Source organism: Anastrepha obliqua, chromosome 4 (genome assembly GCF_027943255.1).
Source record: "Anastrepha obliqua isolate idAnaObli1 chromosome 4, idAnaObli1_1.0, whole genome shotgun sequence".
Classification (NCBI taxonomy): domain Eukaryota; kingdom Metazoa; phylum Arthropoda; class Insecta; order Diptera; family Tephritidae; genus Anastrepha; species Anastrepha obliqua.
Window position 1 is genome coordinate 120,030,376 of NC_072895.1, and position 23,457 is coordinate 120,053,832.

Genomic DNA, 23,457 nt, shown 5'->3' on the forward strand with positions numbered 1-23,457 from the left:
AAATCAATGAATCCCTTCACCATGCAAAATATTTACCCAGACTTTTTTTTAAATGCCTCCCTGTCGCAAGACATGTCAGCACGTTGTCTTCGATAGCTTAACAAGTTTTCTTCCTTTTGCATCCAAAAGACATTCGAAAATTGGAAGTGATATTTTCACAAAAAATATGATAAAGTCAAAGTTAAAGACGTAAAATCAAATGAATACTTTGAATAATCAAAAAATTTACCCAGACTTATTTTTAAAATGTTTCTAATGTCATGCTGCAAACCATGTAAGCACAACGTCTTCGATAGCTTTAAAACTTTTCTTCTTTTCCATCCAAATAACATTTGAAAATAGGAAGCGAACACAAGAAATAAAATAAAGTAAAAGTTAAAAGCCGTAAAATCAAATAAATACTTTGAACAAATTTAAAATTTACCAATATTTGTTTTTAAACCTCCTTTCTAGTCTAGTCTCCTGTTATTCTTTTTTTTTCTTTTTTTGTTGTTGTGGTTTTTTTTTATAAATAACTAAAAACAAACTGATATTGAGTTGAGTTTGAGTGAGTGACTGATAAGCGGACACAGGCCTGCAATTATTTTACAGAAAGAAGATTTTATGTAAAATTTTAATTAAGAAAATAGTATTAAACATTTTTTTTGTTAAACTTCAAAACATACGAGGTTTGCTAAAAAAGGTGAATTTTCTAACTTCGCGGGTTACGTACATTTTATTATTATTTTTTTTTTATGTTGGTACACTCGTCTCGAGAATATGTTCACGGTTTAGTTTGTTTGTGAAAGGGGTAAATACGACAAGTGTTTTGCGTGTTTGGCGATTTTCGGCTATCGACTCTCGGCTCTCCTGGACTCCTTAGTGTGTTAGTAAATATTTAGAATGTTAATATAGATTTCTGCCACGGTCACTCGTCCCCCCAAATCTCTACTCAATACAGGTATTTATGCATGTGTTTGGGCGTCCGCTACTATATGCCACTTTGCATATTAAACGCCACTAGACAGCGTTTCTACGCTCCCCTATTTTGCATAATCATCCTCTCCAACTCACCCACATTCAAACATACATACATATATGCATATGTGATATATAGTCTCCGGCTCAATTTTTTTGCACGCCTCCTTTTTTCCATATGCCACTGCAATACTGCAACGCCTCTGGTACACACACACACATATTAATTCAGCATGGATGTCAAAGCATTTAAAGTGTGTGTGATAAACTTATAGCCTGCCATTGCTAGCCGACTATACCCCTTAGTTGCTGCTGCATTTATGCAGTTGTTGCTGACATTCTTCTCCCTATGCCTTCTGGCTGGCTGGCAGTGTGCGCTCTGTATGTGTCCGTTGTTTGCTGTAAATGCGCCTGCATAAAAGTGTGAAGAAATTATAGACAGGCGCATTAAAAAAGTGTTGTTGATATATTTTTTCTTATGAAGGCATAACTTTTTTCTGCGCCTGTTGTTTACTTCCTCATTTCTGTCTCATTTTCTGTAGTTTTTCCGCTCTACGCTTCGCTTTTCCTCTATTGTTTATTAGGCTCTTTTGTGTGATTTTTTATTCTTATTTTTTCATTTGCTTACTTTTTTTTATTAAGCATAAAAGGAAATGCATAGATTTAAGCTTTTCTAGGCTTTGCATACAAAATCATTTTACATATGTATGCTCTCAAGCTTGCACGAGTGCACATATGTATATGCACTTTAATACGCTTCGTAAAGGACATACGGCAGCTCCTTGTAGTTTTTTCTTCTTTTTTTCAAGTGCTTTCATTTTTTTTTGTTCCTAGTTTTATGTACATGTAGTAATCGGGTTGCTGATAAAGTTAGTTGGCAACACCACTGGTGGCCATAAGCTGCTGGCTATCATTTTTAGAGATGTCTAGGAGTAGAACGTAGTTAAACACCTGCTGCCAAGTTGGTTTTTATTCATTTCTAAGTGCACAGTTTTCGTTTTTTTTCTTGAATTTTAAAGTAGCTGTAGTATCAGTGGTAGTTGTAGCGTTTCATGCCAACAGCACTAAAATCCATACCATCAGGCAGCCACCCGTTCGTCCAAACCTTTTTTTTCACAAAAAATCTGAAGTCAAAGGCTTTAAGGTTAATCTTTTCCACAGAAATACAGCCTTTGTGTACTAGACGTTCGAATTAAAATCGAAACCTGGCAGTTTTGTGGGCGGTCATATTCGTTTGTTTAGAGTGTGAAATGGAAGGAATCCTTTTCGTGTAGTGAGCTAAAAAAGAAAATTGTGTAGTAAACACTCCCGTCTTCAAAGGAAAACAGCCATTAAGGTCATTCAAACTTCGGCCCAGAACTCGGTATAGCTTTGCTGAAAGAGGAAGAGCTGCAGAAAATTAGACCCTCTGAGCTAGTGCGTTGTCGTGATGGGAAAACAAAACTACTTGACTTCCTCGATGCCAAACACAAAGAAATTGTTCCAGATGGCTGAAAGTTGGTGTATGTTCTTCCAGGAGATGCTACTAACTAAACCTAACCTTGATATGTGCCAATAGTGCCATCTCTCTGACTTTGCACGGGCTTTTCAAACAACGCTCGTAAATTCCGCGAAAAAAAATATAGTATAATTTTGACAAGTTTTGACTATTGATGTATTTTTTATTTTCAATAATTTTTTTTATAAAAGTTCATTCTATAGATAAAACCAGATTTCAAACTTTGCACGAGATTTATAAAATCTCGAAAACAAAAAAAATTAAAAAAGAGCCAATTTGAGGTGGCTCAAATTTCTCGTTGATTTTTGATATTTTTTTCCTGGCGGTGTTGCAATTTTCTCTCATATTAAATGTACTAAAGAAAAAATTATAAGAAATCAACGGGGTTTTTGTTAGCAACTTCAAACTTGCTCTTTATTATACTAAAATTTAAGGGGCTATAAAACTGCGTGTTGTTTTTCATTCTGATTAAAAATTTTTCAATTTTTATACTTAAATTTATTAGGCTATAGAACTGGGCATCCAATTTCAAAAGCTGTTAAATTTTGGGCATTAGAAATTTGCAGTTTTTGAATTAGAAAACACCAAAATAATAATGTCCTTACGTATGTAGGACGACTTTCGCGGTAACACTGTATAATGATATCCCAACAACTTTTAGAGTTGCATTTTTGATTTTTTTTAACTAAAAATTATTTATTTGGCCAAATGCTGTTTTTCAGACATATTTCACTGGTAATACTCAGATTTTTTGTTTTCATCAATATGACAATACTTTATGCGTCATCCTCTGGTTCCCCTTTTGTAAGGCTATAAAAAACATGCAGTATTTTGTATATGATTATTTTATTAAAAAGAGTAAATCTTTTCATTATGTTGTTCATTATGTTCATTTCGACCCCATTACCCATTTGCTCATTTTCGAGGAACACTATTATCTATGGGGCATGTGGCATGATTCTATAACAAAGTTCACATCTTCAATTACAGTCACAAAAATGTTCTCATCTCTGAAACAGAACTGACGTTTCCAAGACCATTTCCGAAAAAATTATCGCACAATCACATCACTAAGTTTTTATTATTTTTGAACGCTTTCCAAGCGCAAGGTGGCTAATTTTGTGCCATGGATGTAGAATACCAATTTTCCGCAGTTTTTTTTGGCTCTCTGTGCCAAAATTACACAGACTTTTAAAATAAACCAGACACATGAACCACCCTTTATACAATTCGTGTGGGGTAGGTTTATTCACGCATACATTTTGTGGAAGCAAACTGTTCGCATCTGTAGCACTGTGGCGTGATGGTAGTGTGGGGAAGGCAAAGCGTGGGGCATAACTTGTGTCTATAGGTTAGTGTGAGTGTGAGTGTGAGTGTGCACGTCGTGAGTATATTTGTGCGCCTGAGGTGCAAATTATGAATTCATTAGCGCCAACAAACAAGCCACAAACTCTAAAGGCAGCAAAAACGGCAGATGGGTATAGTAGAGCAAGACGGCATAGCAGCATTTATATACGGGTATGTAGATGTGTAAGAATGTACTGTGTGTGTAAGTCTACTCCACCTTGCATGCACACCAAGTGTGTGGTGAACAGTTTGGGAGGCATATCTACACACATTTATTTTATATTTTTATTTTGTAGCCCTTTGTATGTGGGTGTGGTTGTGCATTGATCTGCTTGAATAGCTGCACATTGCCTTGGCTTTTGTGCCGAGGTGTGAATGGAGGGTGAATTTTATGGCGTGTAGGCGAGTTTTTACGCTGCTGCGTGCATACAAGTACGAGTATATGTAACATTAAACATTCTGTTATTTATTTTTTTATTTGTATTTTTTTTAACTCCGCTGTGGCTGTTTAACTATGCTTTAAGCGGCAGCAAAAATATGGGTTGTAAAACTGTAACAAAAACGAGTAGTCAAGTAAAGAAAACTAGAACACAAACTAGAACATTTTTTTACGCTTTGACGAGCGATTATGATGTTATGTGTTTTTATATTTTTTTATTTTTATTATTTTGCACTTTTTATTTTTATTTTTTTATTATTCAATTTTGTATGCACACAGCGACAGGCGGCCGTTGCACCACAGCATTGCCACTTCACTGGCTAATTGTTGTGCGGTTTTGCTCATTGTTTTTGTTCTGCATTCTTTTTCATGACTCGTTTAGTTGCTTTGTTGCTTCTCCAAATAGTTGTTACTTATTTTTTTTAGCATTTTAGTATTTTTCTGTATTTGTTTGTAGTTTCTATGCTAAAGCGAAAACTACGGCCCCTCTATGTGCAGTTAATTTCCTCCCCAGTCTGTCGTTGGTTTAACCGCGTTAAACCGGCTGTTCCTAAATGATTGTGTAATTAGCGGAAAATCGTTTGCACAATTTTACAAAATGTTATTTTAATGATTTTTTAAACCGTGTGTGTGGTTTTTTAATATCTAATGTCGAATGCCAATGTGCAGTTGTTAGTTATTGACAGTAATAGCCGAGAACTAATGTATTACATAAATTAATTTATCGCATATTTTTGTGGTAACTGAATTGCAGTTATTGTAGTTTAATAACAGGGTCACATGAGGTAATATTTACTGCAGGTCATGTTTAGTTTTTTCTTTGGAAACCGCCGTTGTATGTTAGAATGTTTGTTCCCGTATACAAATTCGTAGATATGCACCTAAACACAGTATTCTTAACACGTTGCGTGCCACCAAATACGTGAACTTGTGAAAATAGCGTGCCCAGGTGCCACTGTTGAAATTAATATACTTTTGACTCTTAAGTTGAATATAAGTACAATAGTTCGAATTACAATAATTCCTCCAAAATTAAAGATGGAAGAAACCTCTTAATTATATGACATCATGTTTTATTTATGATTTATGTTGTAAGCTAATTTTATATAAAATAAAATATGACATCATGCGACAAAAATCAGCTTTTTTTGTTATCCAAGTAAAATTTCGTAGGCACGTGTAACTATAGATTTTTTACAGTAAAGCTTCTTACTCAGCTTTGTTAATTTTCTCATCAATTAATTTTTTTAAGTGAGTTTGAAATTTCAAAGGACAAATTTTTCAAAGTATTATTTCAAATATTTACGCTTACTCTGGATATTAAACGAAATACGACACTACTAGATATTAAAGATGAATTTTTATTTACTTTTCGGCAGGATAAATATAAATTTTTTATGTTCAAAGCCGAAAAGTTCAACTTTTTTTTTCAAAATTAACTGATTTTGGTATGGTGATTTGGATCTGGTGAGAGTGAAACTGGTAGCGGTGTGTGCTTTCAAGTTCTTTCGAAATAGAATTATCCTGCCCTTTTTTCTTGGCTATAAGTTTGTATCGGTATTGTAAACTATTTTACGAATTCATACGCATTCATGTTTAGTCGTTAGGCTAACTTTAAAGCGGAAACCCGACATTCAGTAGTGAGTAAGTGACTAGTAACAGTCAAGCTGCACAAAAGGCAAGGATCAGCTTTCAAAATACTTCAAAAGTTGTTCGGCAATCCGAGTGGCGGTTTAACTACGCTAGTAAACCTTAAAGACTTTGAGACAGTTGTACCACAAAAACAAGTCTACATACGTTTATTTCATTTATTTCAAATCTAAGACGTAATACAAGTTTTTATAGTCTACTTAAAGATAATATGACCTTAAATTACTACAGAGAGTTAAATAAATAAATTAGAAAAATAGTTCAGAAGTTCATAAAATTCATTCTTTGACTACAAAAAGTCAGGCGAAATAGAACTCGAGAGCTCATCTACGCGTTTAACATGGAATGTTGGACTATCTTGTTATAGCCAAAGGTCTTTCAGATCATGTGCACACACCTTTTTGAAGAAAAATTATTAAGAATCGTTTTGCACGGCTACGCAAAAGGTTTGAAGTTTGCAACTAGATTTTCTTTATCTCAAAAAACTTTCACTCAACTGTAGGATATGCATTGATAATTGAAAGGTCACAAAAGATTTAGTGGCACACCAAAAACGACAAATTTATTTACTCACAAAGTCACTGAGCCTAAAATGAAGGCATGTAGAACCGTGAGGTCGACGCCTCTGTGGAAATTTTTTTTACTGAATACTGATGTTTAGAAAAAATGTATGTGCACTTAAGTCTTTGCATTATGAATTGTTATATATTTAGTACAGAATAGATAAGAAAGACGTTATCACGTGGAAAATTAACTCTTCCAAAGTCCAAGTCCCATTGAAAATAGTCTTAAAAGAGGCATTGAACTCGTAGATGTACCTCGTTAGATATACACCGGGATTTATTAATAAGTCACTATTCATCTGCTTTTCCACTTCATTAGCCATAAATAATTAAATATCATTTAATTTAAATTCTCATTCATTTATTGTTTCTAATGCATGCATCTCAGTGAGTAAAAATATTCGCTCCTTAATTTACTGTGAGTTATTTTCTTTTACATTCTGCCTTTACTAAGCACTAATGCAGCTTAATTAAAGTTTTTCGCTCAGCATGGCCTGCACAAGTTTTTGAAATTACTTAACCATTTATTCATACATTTATTCAATATATGTATGTATGCCTTGTCGTATTTACCTAAGAACTACTGTTTGGTTTACTCTCAAGGCAATAAAAGATTTATTAACAGCTGAGCGATATTTGACTTAGCGAAATGAATATAGCAAAGAATGTAAAATAAAACAAATTTGTATGTAAATGGGTAACCATATATTGGGAAAGTAAATACAGACATCGGTTACAAATTTATTTTATTTTATTTTATGAAAGTATAGGGTGTGTTTCAAGTGCCAGGCCGACTTTAATTTGCATAGCATTTGGCAGTTGGCATTGGGTGATAGCAATTTGTTACAGAGCATCAATAATGTGCTGAAATTGGTCAAACATCGATAAATCATTTAATAGTATGCATTTAAACCAACGAACACCAGAAAATCCTGATGAAGTCAGACATTCAGTAGAGTATTGCAGAATGTCCCTCTATATCTCATCAATGCACAGGAATTTGGGAAGATGACTATACACATATAATATATATATTAGGCCCCTTCGATTGTCCAAGCGTTAGCAAGTGGCGAGTAGATGAAGCAACTGGTGCGAGTAAGTCTATGTTGGTAGCACTGAGAAAGGGCTCCCAAAAACTGCATTTGTTTTCAAGCACTTAATGAGTATTAGTAAGATCGCGTTAATAAAGGGAAACTTTTTTGTTTCAACTCGCTACTTGTGATGCTCGTACCCTGTCAAGTCCCTTTATGTTCTCGATCTTTTCAATGCTGTTGTTGACTGTAGACTAACATTTGCAAGAACTGTTAATACGACGGAGGAGAATTCGCTATGTTGAAGCAATAAAATTTTCCCTGTATGAGCGCGTTCCAATGAAACTCTCTTGAAAGAGAGTTGACAGGTTTAATGCTGAGTAGTGAGCGTCAAAGTAGTGAGTAATACCAGATTTAAGAGGTATGTCCACACCCGCTAGCGGCGAATCTTGCTCAATAATTTTGTTGTTGCTTTCACATGCAAATTATTCGTCAAGTGGGCAGAGCTCAGAGATAGCGAACAAGGAAGTGGCGAATCGAAGACGCCTATTATTTAAAACCAAATGTTAAGTAGGTTCAGGATAACTTGGATGACCAACTATTCTTTGATATAAATGATCGGATGTTTATTTCATTATAAAGAGGAAGCTATGCCGTTAATAGTGGAAAATAACATCAGGCAAACGACCACCACGGCCACACCTACAGGACAATCTCCTTTTCTTGAAATTTTCCATAACCGAATTGCAAAGTGGCTGCCCTATGTCCTCGAGAGCCTCTTGAATTCCATCTTTGAGGTCTTGAATCGACCCTGGGCTGTTGGCGTAGACCTTCCCTTTCACGTGGCCTCAAAGAAAAAAGTCACAAGGTGTTAAATCACAAGATCTCGGTAACCAATTTGATTACCTCTTCGAGATATATCACGGTCCGGAAACTTTTCCCGTAAAAGGTCAATGGGTTCGTTGCTTGTGTGGCACGTAGCGCCGTCTTGTTGAAAATAAACGTTGTCCAGATCAATACCATACAATTCCGGCCATAAAAATTGTTAATCATCTCTCGATAGTGCAATCCATTCACCTGTAACATCTGTTATTGGAAAACCCTATGTTATCGCAACATCTTCCGATTTTTCTGTTTTGCTGCAGATGCAAAAGAAACCTCGATAGCGTATAACCTCCATACGCCCATGTGAGAGGACCTGGGAGCATGCCCCACATACCACTAGTTTGACGGAACAGAGAAATGAAATGAAATGTATTTAATTTAAAAACTATGAGAAAAAACCATCGACTCGGAATATTAGAAGTACCCTGTACGTACGTACGTTTATATGTATATATGCAGGTATATATATTTATTTATTGAATTGCAGCTTTATCTTCGAATTTCTAACAGTCGTACGTAGTAGTCGGCAAACAGTCTATAGGCACCTGCCTTGACGATGTTTAATTAATTTCATAATAAATATTTGAAGAACCTGTTATTTGTTCATGTGGCCTTTCAGCGCCAACAAAGTAACAACTGGCATGTTTTTTTGTACTTTATTAATACCTTTTAACTTACAACCGAAACGAAATTGGCTTTTGTGGTCACGTCAGTGTCAAATGCACCCACACATTGCATACTTGTACAGACATATGATTGCATTTATGTATGTATGTGTGGCCTCACCAACACGTCTGAGCATTAGCTTTAAAAATATTGATACACTTATACATACATACACATTCAAGTTATTTTACTTTGGTTGGTTGCCCATAACATTGAACGCATTTCCCTCATACGCACACAAACCACTTATTGCAATTGTCTTGCGTTTTGCATTCACTACCCAGCGCTCCTACTGCCATTTGTCGCCTTCTCACACAACCTTTCTCGCATACGAGTGCTTTTCGCTTAAGCAATTATTATACTTTATTTTATATTCCTCCACTCAATTTATGTATGCTCTACTATGCCACATAGAGTTACATATGTACGCACATGTGTGTGTGTGTGTATATCCCTTGCATGCTGCTACACATTACTAGATTTTCTACATTCTATGTATTTGGTCGGTCGGTCATGCTGCTCATGAAAGCGCTACTCTGCTCCACTTCTCGCCTCCACTTCGTCGCCGTGAAACGTTAATTGGATTTTCTCATCAATTTGCCACGCTCAAAGGCAATGCAACAGCAAGCAGCTCTGTGCCTGACCACTTAATTGCGTTTATTTCGTACTCACATCTGCTCTGAGCAGAGCACACTCATAGTCCTTGATGCTCGCCCGCAGTGGTTTTGATGTTTCTCGAGTTTGTTGGTTTTAAGTGAATTTTCGATTATTTTTCTTATTCCGTTTTGTTTTGTTTTTGTCTTTTCTTTATGTTGGTGCTTTTACTAGCCAGCTCTATCGTTGTTGAGTGCCCTCGATGGTGTGTAAGCTAAATAAGCGGCTTAAAATTAAATAATATCTCATATTGGTTTTCATCTCCACCGCTGAAGACACACAATTTTTTCTTACCTATTAAGCTTTTCTTAATTAATTTTATTTATATTGTTAAAATTTATAATTCATAGCCACTATCTTCGTACAGTGGAGCTAATTAAGAGGCTTTTTACGTAGAGAATTTTCTAAATGCTAAGTCTTTGTGTTAGTAGTGGTGAATCCAGAAACCGTTTAGGATTGGCGAATTGTAATTTCGTTGAGATAATTGGAAATGGTGAGCGAGATTGAGTGAAAATAGATGAATCAATGAGAATAATGTGGCGCATACAAGCTTCAAAACTTTAGACGGAGATTTTGCACTAAGATGGTATTTATGCTGAACATTTACCTTGCAGCCCTTTTTTTTCAGAGAAAACATATCAGAAGCCGTCAGTGCGAATCTTAAAATGCATTACACCCTTCTTTGTACTTTCCAGTGTCGTTCCCCGTTACGAGGGCAAAGTATTATATCGGAAGGCTGTATAAGCACCAAACTTAGCATTTATTACTGCCTGGGTGCATTTAGTCAAAAGTTGCTCTAACTTGGCTGTACTTCAGTATTCGTCTTTCATAAACACTTATGGACAGAAACAGAACTGCGATATTTTGACCAATTTTTACTACTTTTCGTTCTTTTTTCTTGATTTTCATAATTTTTTTATAATAATATAGTGTACAGTGTAAAAATATAGTGTACAACAAATATCATAAAAATCAAAGTTTCAAACTTTGTAGAAGATTTTTAATAATTCGCTCGATTTTCATCAAAATTTTTAATTTTTTTATCGGAATAATAGAAAAATGGGTACGCAGCTTTATAGCTCATTAAATTTTACTGTAATAAAGTGCAAGTTTGAAGTGGCTCAAAATTCTCGGCCATCCGTGAGCACTAATTTTGAATGACTCGCTGGAGGACTTCGGTCGGAACTTCGTGAATAATTTTAGTAATGTTGGCTTCCAATGCCTCAATCGAAACTGGTTTATCCACGAACCATTTGGATTTTAAATATCCCACAAATAAAAGTCCTAAGGTTGGGCTGATCCGAGGCGAGAGATAAATTGCTCACCAAAACGACGACGCACTAAATCCATTGTTTCATGGGTTGTGCGGGCTGTAAGGCAAGTAGTGTCGTCTTGTTGGAAGCAAATTTTGTGGTGATCTCGGGCTTCAATTTCCGTCATCAAAAAGTCGTTTATCATGGCGCGATAGCGTTCGCCATTCACTGGTACTGCATTGTCTTTAAAGAAATATGGCCCGATGGTTCCTCCAGCCCATAGGCCGCATCAAACGGTTCTTTTCATTGGATGTAATGTCATATAATGTGTAATCTGTCATAAAAACCCCTATTGGAAAAAGTATCTCCAATGAGATCATCCTTTATAAGCAAGCCCAGATCGCCAGAAAACCATTCACCGGAACTTGTAACTTTCTTAAGATCTGCTCAAGTCGACAACATTTTATTAGCCTAAAGAAACAATAACCGTAATCGGAATAGCCACAATTCGTCATGTTTTCAAGATATTCAGGATTAAAAGTACAATACAAAAAAAAAATATACATATGGTACATATTTATTTTATATATATATATATATATTTATATGTATATATATGTTTTTATATATATTTATTTTTTTTTTTTTGCTAATTATATTTGAGGTTAGGTAACCTAATGAGATACATTTTTTTACAGCTCGTATTAAAAAAAAAGTATCTCAAGTACAACTCTTTCCTTTGAAAACTAGATTTGATACATAAAGCTGCTTTGTTCGCCTCTGTGTAAGCTATTTTTTGAATTTTACAATGGCATGAGTTAACTAAATATAAGCGATACTGGCATCAAGTGCTTTAAATAATTTCTTGAGCTCAAATCCGGATTCGGTACGTCAGAAACTTTCGGAAAAGTGTGGTCTTGTTCTTAATTTAAAATTTGTGTTGACTCACCAGTGTTGTTGTCATAGACAAACTCGTGGTGCTTTGTTCGATCTGCTTTATCCTGGAGCAAAGTCAATTCAATTTCAGATTCGGCGCCAACGCCCTAACTCGTAAGCCAAACCAAAATTTTTATTTAAAATTTTCTATGTATATCCAAATCTAAATTTTTCTCAATTTTTTACCTATTTTTATTTAAACAACCAAAAAAAGTTCTCTTCCTTATTGTACATAAAAAAATGATTGTCGCCATTTGTCACATACAAAACACCCATACTTTAGCTAAAAGCCCACTTTTTACGGCAAAAATAACTAGAAATCTGAAGGGACAAATATACAACCATTATTTTATGCAAACAAATGCATGGGCTAATACGCACACACATGAAATATAAAATATGGATGCCTGTGCATGCAGTGCAGCGCCCTGCCTCTTGGCCCGGTCATCAACAGCGCAAATAGTTCTCATACATTGTAGTCTAGTCTGCTGTTGAAGTGCATTTTTTACGGCTGCACAGTTGTCGTGCTCAGCAGGTAAATAAATAACACAAAAAATGAAAAAATATGAAAGGGTAAAAAATATGTTTGTATATGGTGAAATTTTTTTCAAATTCTTGTGGAAAATGTGAAAATATTCGTTTGTAATATAAAAATTGTGCCACGATAAATTAATGACTTTCTTTTCCGCTGGGGCACCGCAGCATACCTGGATGCCGGTCGGACAGTAGTCAGTGGTCTAACTGCTCCATCCCATTCCATTTCCTCTGCCCGCGCTGCTGCTGCTGCTGATTCCTTTCGTTTACATACATATGTGGATGTAATAAATATGCAAATTTTTCATTTTCAGTTACATTTACAACACTGAGTGGCACAGCATACACCAGCTTTGACAATTTGGCATCAAAATAGCTTTCTGAGGCAAATTTGCAAAAAAAAAGCATTAAAAAAAGTGGTGCAAGTTTTATATCCACAAAAACGAGGTGTTGAATATTTTTAAAGTTTATTTATGCATAGTTTTTGCTAATCTTTTGATGAGTTGCGGACGCAAGCATGTTATGAAAATTTTGTTTGATTTAGTATGAATGAATTTAGTAATATTAGAACTTTTGCGTTTTAAAAGCTTACTGGCTACTGTGGAGTTAAGCTTGAACTTTGCAATAAACTTAAGCGACGTTGCAGTGTCCGGCGTTTTATTTAGCTGTCAAATCTTATAGCTGAATAAAGCGCTGAAAGTCGTAGCGCCTGGAAGACTAGATGTGGAATTCTAGCTTTAGAGCTTTCACTGATGTCTCACTTTAGTGACCAGGAAACTAAATAAGTGAAAGTTTGGAATAACATATATTAGCCATCTTGAAAACTTAGGAAAACGTAAAACACACTTTTGATCGAGAGATTTACGAGAGTTAAGAGAGAGAGTTTTTGTAGCATAAATTCTCATGTTTCTAGCTATCAGCAAAAGCTTTGAAAATTTATGGCCTATTGGGCTAGTAAAATATTTATATTAAAACCTCTAAAGTGTAGGAATACCATTTATTTGTAACCCGGGCTGGAAATCCACATCTAAAAAAATGTTTTTAAAAATAAATTTTTTTTTATGGCCGTGGACTCTCATTAGGTGCCCATTAGGTTACCTAACAGCTTTAAAAATTTATGTCTGATTTTGCTAGTAAAACATTTATATTAAAAGCTAAAGTGTAAGTCTTACATTTATTTTTACCCCGGCTGAAAATCCATATGTAAAAAATTTAAAAAAAGCTTTGAAAATTTATGGCTGAACATTTATAATTAAAGCTCTAAAGGTAGGTCTACCATTTACTTTTGTTCTGGGCTGGAAATCGACAATTAAATATATTTTTGTATACCGCCGACTCTCATTAGGTGCCGCGGAGTATATTTTTGAAAATACTTCTCATAAAAAAAACCTTGGTCATTCGGAAGTGGTAGTAAAACATTTGTGAGGTAACAGTCAACAACTTTGAGTCCAAAAGGTGAACAAAGGTTATACACATCATTTTTTTTATATTATTATTTTTTAAAAATATTAAATATGTGTTTTTAATACATTTCAGTTATTAATAAATCAGTTTGTACAACAAAGCTTCCATTTTGCGAAAGTAACAGCTATAAGGCCGCCGTAGCCGAATAGGTTGGTGCGCGACTACCATTCGCAATTCACAGAGAGAACGTCGGTTCGAATCTCGCTGAAACACCAAAATTAAGAAAAACATTTTTCTAATAGCCTATATTTAGGCTTAAAAATCTAGATGAGCTGCTGCTTAAAATAAAACTAAAAGCATAAAAAGCTCTGTAGCACTACAAAGAGCACCCGAGTTAAGGCAATCGGGAATCGTTTCGAATCAAATAAGATAAAATTAAAGTTATTTATGTACTAATGCGTTGTGAATTTTTTAAAAGTATTTTTTAGTGAAGGTCGCCATTTCAGTATAACATTTCAAAACGATTTTTGTTCGATTTTAAATGTAGCATTACGACCAAGGGACATTATCTGTTGAATAGAGTAGCACCAGAGCAAAACCAACAAGAGGGAGTTATCTATTTGTTTTTGCTTTAGATTCCTGAAAACCAAATGTCTCCTCCTCTTTGTGGCGTACATCTTGATGTTGTCAAATAGAACCGGAATCGGTCCCTATAATATCAAAATCTTTGAACAAAGATTGACGTTCAGAGTAATTTAAACTAAAATTCACAATTTAGACAAGAAATACAGCTAGATTTGGGGATAATTGTTTTACTTTAATTGAAGTTTAAATTTTACTTCCACAAAGCTTCAATGCTTTCAACACAACACGCGGTCATGCAATCAAATAAATATTCAAATACATTTTAAAACATCGAATATGGCTGCTCCCAGCGATTTGGGAGATTAAACTAAAAACATGCGTATTTAAATTTTTATTGTGCAAGAGTAGGTACTCATCTGCTAGCAGTTAGGTGCACCCACATATATGTAAGTATGCCTGAGTTTAACTAAGAAATTGCGCGCAGGTGTTTTTAATGCTCGTTTACGTCCATTGGGAATTCTTAAATATGTACATTAGAAAGTATCGAACAGAAAAGGATAAAAGTGGTCTTGCACTCGCTCACACTCACATCGAAGCACACATAAGATAAATAAATAAATAAATATATTCTTGTTATTATTTATTGGACACCTTACAGGCGTAATGTTGAAGTAAAATGTCATCTTATGTGGTGAAATTGTTACTGGGCCAAAGGCAGCTGAAGTGACAGCGCGAACGCATGAACACGTAAATGAACCTGTCACAAAGGTTGCCAGTGCGTACATGTGCATGTGTCACATATTCGCCTAGACATATCACAGCTGTGTTTACCAACATCTGAGCACTGGTCTTGCCATGTTTCGTGCTACACACAGGCCTGCAAGCTACTACTATCTTTCATCCTTTCTTACAGCTTCCTTCTAACCTACTTCCATTGAAGTTATGCGCCAGTGTCCTTAGGCAGTTATTTATATACGTACGTAAATGCTTTTATAAAGACGTATGGGTGTTTGTAAGTACTGCGTAACTGCGGGTATGAATGTTTGTGTCATTTGTTTTCGCCTTTACCACTTGAGTTCTCATTGTATATCATCTGAGCATACGAGTACTCTCTCATATACATACAGTCAGCGTCAAAAGAAAGTGTACACCACATATTGTTAAGTTTTGACTATTTATGTATTTCTTTTGTAGTTCATAATTCATATTACGACTACTACTACTACTACAACTTTGTATAAAATTTGTAAAAATTCGGCAAATTTTCATCAAAGCTTCAAGCATTTTACTCAGAATTTTTAGTGGAATTTCGGGTATGCAGTTTTATAGACCATTGAATTTTGGTGCATTAAGCGCAAGTTTCAAGTGTTTGCAAAATTGCGTGGATTTTTGACAATTTTTTCTATGTCGCATGACATGACGTGTTGGGTATTTTCTTGCATATAAAAAATGTCGAGTAGGTGTTAAATGGAGAAAAAGCACAAGACCGCGACCGAAAAAAAATCTAAAAAATCAGTGTGACTTTGAGTTACTTGAAATTTGCTCTTTATTATACTAAAAGTCAATAAGCTATAAAATTGCATACTAGAAATTGTTTCAGAAATTGTTATTAAAAAGTTTGAAATTTTAATGAAAATTTGTTGACTTTTTATAACTTTTCTACGAAGTTTGAAACTTTACGTTATATGGGTTTTGTAATAGTATGAACTATATTTTTGTATACAATTAATTACAATAAAAAATTAACAACTCAAAGATCGTCAATATATGGTGCACACCTTCTTTTGACTTTGTCTGTATGTATACACCTATTTATATAGTCTACATTCCAAAGACACAGTTAAGCTTCATACTCGTACCAACCGTGATAACAATAAAAAGTATGACAATAAGCGGCGATAAAAACAAAAACAAAAAAACCAGCAGTAACGACGTCCATAACAATGGCAGATAGCAGTGATAAACTCCAATGCCAACAAGCAAATACAAAAAATAAAATAAAAAAGAAAAAAAAAAAACCAAAAGCATCAAAACATTAACGCCTTCAGCTGTAACACCTTGTTTCATGTAAAGAAATCAAGAAAAGGATAAAGCCTTGTCGCCTTCCTGCATACTTACTTACTCGTATTTGCTGGTTGTAGGCGTTCCTCAAATGCCTCGTGGCCGCTAGTCGAACAGTCATTCACCCAGCCAGTGAAGCGTACGTAGCCTTTTTAGCATTCTTTCGTTTCTCACTTCTTGCTCTTTTTGAACCTTTGCTGTGCCCCCTCTAATATGAGTATTATCATCATCTGCGCTGTGCTATACAACTCTTTACTGTGCCTCTGGGTATTTTCATCGTTTGTCATGAATACGAATATTAAACTGCGTCAAGTTATTGGTTTATTGAAATGCAAATTATGATTGGGTTGAAGATTATCTGATTTCAGTACTGTTTTCGTATCACTTCTCTCGGTTTATGTCTGTCACTCTCCTCAGGCACGAATACCATTTAGTGTTGATTGACTTGAATATTCCATTCAAATGCAGGCAGTTTAAATTTGTATCATTTTCTTGGATTAAAATTAAATTTTATTGTGTGAAAAATTATGCCTCCTTCGCGCTATTTTCGTTTCCATTCTCATTGTAAAATTCTTACATGTGGGATTACATATTGTGGACAAACTGGAGAGTGCAATTTTTTTTTTTGCAAAGTTTCTGAATTTTAATATCTTCTTTGAGGATTTTTATAACACCAAGCGTTTTACTGAACGCTGATAAAAATCTCTGTTCTACTTTCTGCCTATTTCTATTTCTGGAGTAAGTTGATTAAAAAAAATACCAGTCTAACGGTTAGACTTGATAGAAGTGAAACCTTCCGTAAAACAAACTGAGAGAGAATAAGACGAAAGCAGCATTAGGAGCGGGATAATTATAGGTTCATTATAATATTGCTATAAAGTTCATATTTTATTTTCTTCATTTTATCATTATTCATCCTCAATGTTTTCAATTTCAACAAATCGCACCCTAAATACAAAAGGGTCACAACTCAAAATACCAAGATTTTCAGGAGAGACGAAAAACGTTTTATGTAAAAATTATTGTAATATTTAAAGAAAATATTGTTCCATCATGAAAATATACAACATTGAAGAAGGTTCTACTATATTTTTCTCAATTTTATTTTATGTTTGCGAAAATAAAACAAAATTTTGATTTATGACTCTTTAACTGAAATTTTTTCGATTAAGTAGTGATATTTTCTTAAGTTGTGCCTTTTTAACTGATAAAATGTTTTAATTTTATAAGTTCCCTAACCTAATTGAACTCACTTTTCACAACTAAAGAGGCACAATGCAAAATAATATACCACGAAATTTATCACTTTTTACAGTTATAGAGGCAGAACTCAAAATAAAACTCTTTATGTGTAATAAAAGTTATCAGCTGTTCTTGAGCCCATTAACGCAACTAAAAATAATTCTCTTTAATTGATCGTGCAAAAGCAACACACTTGACATAAAAATAGACATAACTGTATTTTTCCAGTTAAAGAAGATAGTTATGTGAACGAAATATTTGCAGCAGTTAGAAATGTGTACTCTGAATTAATTTATGCAAAAAACTCAGTTTTGGAAAATTTTGAGTTGTGACCCTTTTGTATTTAGGGTGCGAAATGATACGAGTGGCTTATGATAGATAAAATATGATACAAATGCTTTGGTTTCGATGTTGTCAAAAAAAAAATACCCAAACGGACCGAAGAAACAGACTTACAAATTTCTTCCATTTTCGTCCACTTGTATTCATATAAAAATTTATGCCTCTTCCCACCAAAGCTAAATGTATTAGTACATTTTTTCTTGTATTTATTCAAGGCTGAAATCCCGGCGGTAATGTAATACCGGGTCAACCCGTGGCAGAGAAGGAGCAAGCCGCCCCTAAAACACTCCGCCCATTTCCAAAAATTAGTTTAACATTTGTTGTCCTCCGATGGAGGATCTATCAGATGTTAAGCTGATAACCACACTACCTAGTCAATACATTTTAAATAATAAACCTAATAAACCTTTTGAGAATTACACGCTCACAAAAAAAAAATTAATGTACGAAATATTTATACCGATTCACTTAAACTGACTTTCAGTATCTAAACCAAAAATAGAAAAGCCAAAAAACTGTTTTCAATAAATAATCAGAAATGTCCTACAATGCAAATTTCAAAAAAAAAAAAATTTTATTTCTTGTGATTCGAACTAAGAATTTTGGATCGGAAGCTCACATTGCTAGCCGCTCGGCTATCGCGCCATACTGTCAGTGCTGGCCTAAAAGTTATTTAGTTCGTCGCTACGTTTATATGTTGTAATGTGTTTCACTTTTTCCCAAATCACTCCCAACGATTCTAAAGAAGTTTTCACTTCAAAAATTAATGTACGAAATATTTATACCGATTCACTTAAACTGACTTTCAGTATCTAAACCAAAAATAGAAAAGCCAAAAAACTGTTTTCAATAAATAATCAGAAATGTCCTACAATGTAAATTTCAAAAAAAAAATTCCATTTTCGTCTACATGTATTCACATAAAAATTTATGGCTCTTCCCACCAAAGCTAAATGTATTAGTATATTTTTTCTTGTATTTATTCAAAGCTGAAATCCCGGCGGTAATGCAATACCGGGTCAGCCCGTGGCAGAGAAGGAGCAAGCCGCCCCTAAAACACTCCGCCCATTTCCAAAAATTAGTTTAACATTTGTTGTCCTCCGATGGAGGATCTATCAGATGTTAAGCTGATAAACACACTACCTAGTCAATACATTTTAAATAATAAACCTAATAAACCCTTTTGAGAATTACACGCTCACAAAAATTATTTATATCAACATATAATATAACGCTTCGTAACTAAATAACTTTTAGGCCAACAACGACAGCATGGCGCGGTAGCCGAGCGACTAGCAATGTGAGCTTCCGATCCAAAATCCTCGGTTCGAATCACAAGAAAAAATAAAAGTTATTTTTATTTAGTTCGTCGCTACTTTTATATCAACATATAATATAACGCTTCGTAGCCAAGTAGGTCGCTTTTTTCGTTTCACTTTTCCTCAAATCACTCCCAACGATTCTAAAGAAGTTTTCACTTCAAAAATGAAACCGTAAAAGCAAACGTGCTCTCTAAAAATAAAATTGGAAAACTCTAAAGTTATATGAGAGGTATTGGAAGACTGAAAAATCTGCAACGAAAACTTCAAAGTATGTTGAAAGGGCCTGTTAAAATTTATTAATGCGCGTTAAGATTAATTTTATCCTGTTTTGGTTTGACTTTAATTAAGAGGCAATCAAGTTGCACGCTTGCAGTGAAGAAATTCAATTAGGCCTCTCAAAAGACATACGTGCTTGCACACAGATATTTGCCACACCACTGTGCAGTTGAATAAATTCAATGGCTATCGACCGCACATTCTACAATTTCAATACTAAACATTTGAAATAAATTTCGCTGTGTAAAGAAACGGCTAAAAAATCGTTCAATAAAAATATGCTGTGCACAACCGACCCACACATTCCGACTCCCACGAGGTAATACGATTTTATTGCGATTCCTCATGAGATACTCTAAATTTTGCACCACTCGCCGTCATCATCAATATCGGCAACAATTATCGTAAAAACGGAAGCGACAGATTAAGTAGAGAAATATGAAATAGAAGTTGACATGGCAGAAGAAAGCGCCAGTAGCTAGCGCGACCGATGGAATGGCAGTCGGATGACAGTACAAAAGTAGCAGCGGCTACGACGGAGCACGCTGAAGAGTGAAATTCGAAAAACGAGCAGAGCGGAAAAAGCCTTCAATTGATATCCAACAATTTATAACCACAAAATCAGCCAAATTCCGGGTGAAAACAGCTGGCGGGACACATTGAACAGCAGTAAAGCAGCAAACAAGGAGTGAGGGAGGACAGTTGGGTTAAGCAAAATCAAATAAGAAAATACGGAGGAGGGCAGAAACAATGGCATGATTGTTACGGGCTGCTAGTTGCTTGGTGAACGTTGGGGAAAGTCGAGAATGCTGGCTGAAAAGAAACTGCTTGGTTGGCTTTTTCATACAGTCTAGGCGGAAATTCGATTTTTTTACGGCTTTGGGGACACTAGTGCGCCTATACAACTTATACTTTACGAAAACTTGCTTTTAGCGCTTATAATCTATCGGCTGCTACTAGCTTAAATATTCCTATCGCTGCCAGCCGCGCCACACTTAGACGTTAGACGATTATTCTGCTACTGCTGTGTTGCTGCTGATGATGATTTGGTCTGTTAAATTCTGGTGTTTTGTTGTTTTACTTTTTTGCTGTTATGAAGTGATACCTTTTGGGCCTGAGCAGTTGAGTTGAGTTACAAAAAAAAAGAAATAAATAAATAAATAAAATGTTGAGCCTCTAAGGACTTGTAGACGCAGACACAAAAATGCTATCATGCTCAGAATTTCAAATGGATGAAGCTCATGCGATATTCTTCTACTTGTATGTGTATATAAACATACGTATGAATAGTTTATTTATATTTTAGCATTTAAGTTCACTTTATTAGATATGTATGTACATATGCCCTTCCTTCCTTGCTTGCTCCTCTGTATTGTTACACAAATAATGTCGAGTGTATTAAACACGTTTTCCCCCTTATGGGCATTTTTTACATTTCAGTGAATCCTGGGCTCTGGGCAGCACGTGAAGGAAGTAAAAGGTGCTAGCAAGGAAAGGTGTTTTGTGCTTTTGTTGTAAAAGTGTTGGGTATGAGTGCGCAGAGACTTGAAGATTTTGTACTATAACACCGTACGGTCCACCCACTCGTTGGCAGATGAAATAAGCGGAAAGCGGCGGCTTTTAAAAGCTAAGCGGCGCAAAGTAATCACAAAATCACTGCGGCTGTAGATACAGCAAGAGAGAGCTACGGCATACCGCACAGTCTACATTTTGTCCATAATCACTGTGGACGACGGAAGCGGAAGCTGATTTCAAGCGAAAGAAACGTAGTCATCTAACGGAAGTTACAGCAAAAGAAGAAAAGACAAGAAAAATAAACAGTGTAGTGAGTGAGTAAAAAATACAGAAGACGACCAGTAGCTTTACAATTTGAAAAACAAGTGAACAATTCTTAAGCTGATTTTTTAGCATTAAAACTGGCGTAAGCTAGCACGCCCAAAAGTAGGCAACAAATGCATAGCAACCCAAGTGCCGAACGAGCAACGTTGATGTGTAATAAAGTGTATGCCATTCTAGCGTGAAATTTAATTAAAATGCAAATAACACAAAAGTGAAGTGAAGCGCAGCGAAAGAAGAGATAAAGAGAAGAAAGAGGAAGTTTAAAAATTGAAGAATAAATAAAGTGACTTAAAAGTGTGCATCGGGCGCCTAAGTAGCCTGACAAGCAAGCAGCAGGCGGTGAACGGCAAGACTCTTCAAGTGTACTATTGTGAATTGAAGTCGACGCTTGATTACTAAAGCGTGACCTAAAAAATTTGAAAAAAAAAACCAAAAAATAAAAAACAAAGCAACCAAACGCAACTGATAACTGAGTGAAGAGAATTGGCGAAGCGCAAAGTTTAGTCGTTTAAGCGGACGCAAGCGACAACACACCGACATTCCAACGGTCAATGTAATTGAATCAAAACGTCAATGACAAGTGCACAGTTGCGCTACAAAAAAGTGAAGAAGAAGAAAAAGTAAAAAAAAAAACTGTTTAGGAACGGCCGACGAAAAGCTGAGTGTAGCAACAAAAGTTGAGCAAAGTGAAAAAGTGTAGAAAAAGTGCCTAAAACTTGACTACAAAAATGTGACGTTTTGGGAGCATATAAAACCTGTAAAAAATAAAACTAAAAGAAAGGAAAAACAAACAATTAAGTTTTATGTTTAATAGTCGTCATTCTACTTAAGGTAAGCAGTGTTTATTCGCGGAAAAGTGATTATCAGCGCCTTAAAGTGTGCTTTATTGTACGTGAAGTGTGGCAATCTTTCCGTTAGAGGTACAGTACATAGTTGGCTTTTAGGTGCATCTTAAAGGAAAAATGCCGAGGGCTTCTATGCTAATGAAATATTATGTAGGCATGCTTAAACGCCTAAAACTATGCATTAGAATTTTTAAGTGAGCATTGAAAAGGTATTTTACTGTTAGAGGCGCAATACATAGTTGGCTTTTAGGCGCATTTTAAAAGAAATTTGCTGAGGGCCACAATGGTCGTGATATGCCTAAGCGCCTAAAACTATGCATTACAATTTTAAAAGTGAGCATTGAAAATTCATTTTACAATTTTTAGATCGCGTACCTAATAACAGTTTCTAACACTGATCACAGTTGGTAATGACAAACATTTTTTTTTGTGTTTTTTAATTAAAACGCAATTATGTTGTTTTTTTTTTAGTTGTAGTATTAGACCTTTTTCTGCAGAGTTTATAAAATTACTACTCAATTACTACTTTTCATAAAATTTATTTTAAGAGCCTGCTTTGTACGTTAATTTGTGTTAACATGTGTGCTCTAGCGCCTAAAACGCCGCATGGGTATTGGAAAATATTTATCTACGTTGCAAATACAGCTTAAGTTTTGATATCGAGACGCATTATTTATACTGACGTTTAGCAAAGTGCGGTGAAGCGTATCCAAAGAGTAAGAAATTTTTTTTTTGTTTTCGTGAATGATTTTATTTTATGAAAAATAATTTTATATAACTTGAAAGAAAATTTTTTATTTTTAAAAAATTTTAGAGTACTTAAAAGTGTGCTTAATTAATTAAATCAGCGCACAAGGCATTTTTCAATTCAGCTGCCTAGAGATATGCAACATTTTATGACAAGCCGATATTATTTAACAGAAGATATCTTCACTTCGAAAAATAGTTCGATTCGAGTTGAATGGCTTTATGGTTGTCTCAGAAGCAGCTGAAAGTTTGCTAAAGCACCAAAAATTATGCTGTAGAAATGTGGAAGTAACGTAAATTTTCTATGACTTCAAATATTCAACTTCAGTGCAAAGTAAAAGCTTTTAAACTGATTATGCAGATGAATTTGATATTCGATAG

The 23,457-nt window shown here is 34.9% G+C and overlaps 1 protein-coding gene and 2 pseudogenes across 5 annotated transcripts in view; 1 reads left to right on the top strand and 2 right to left on the bottom strand.

Annotated features, from left to right (window-relative positions):
* LOC129245250 (7SK snRNA methylphosphate capping enzyme bin3) overlaps nucleotides 1-23,457 on the top strand; it is a 175,390-nt gene that overhangs the window by 140,009 nt on the left and 11,924 nt on the right. For 4 of the 5 annotated variants that reach the window (XM_054883301.1, XM_054883299.1, XM_054883300.1 and 1 more), the window contains one exon: nucleotides 21,086-22,315. The exons of the other annotated variant lie outside the window; for it this stretch is intronic. The gene's annotated coding sequence lies outside the window, so the exon portion shown is untranslated. The remainder of the gene's footprint in view (nucleotides 1-21,085; nucleotides 22,316-23,457) is intronic. 5 annotated transcript variants of the gene reach the window in all.
* LOC129246549 (U2 spliceosomal RNA) lies at nucleotides 18,254-18,440 on the bottom strand (annotated as a pseudogene).
* On the bottom strand, nucleotides 19,027-19,213 carry LOC129246557 (U2 spliceosomal RNA; annotated as a pseudogene).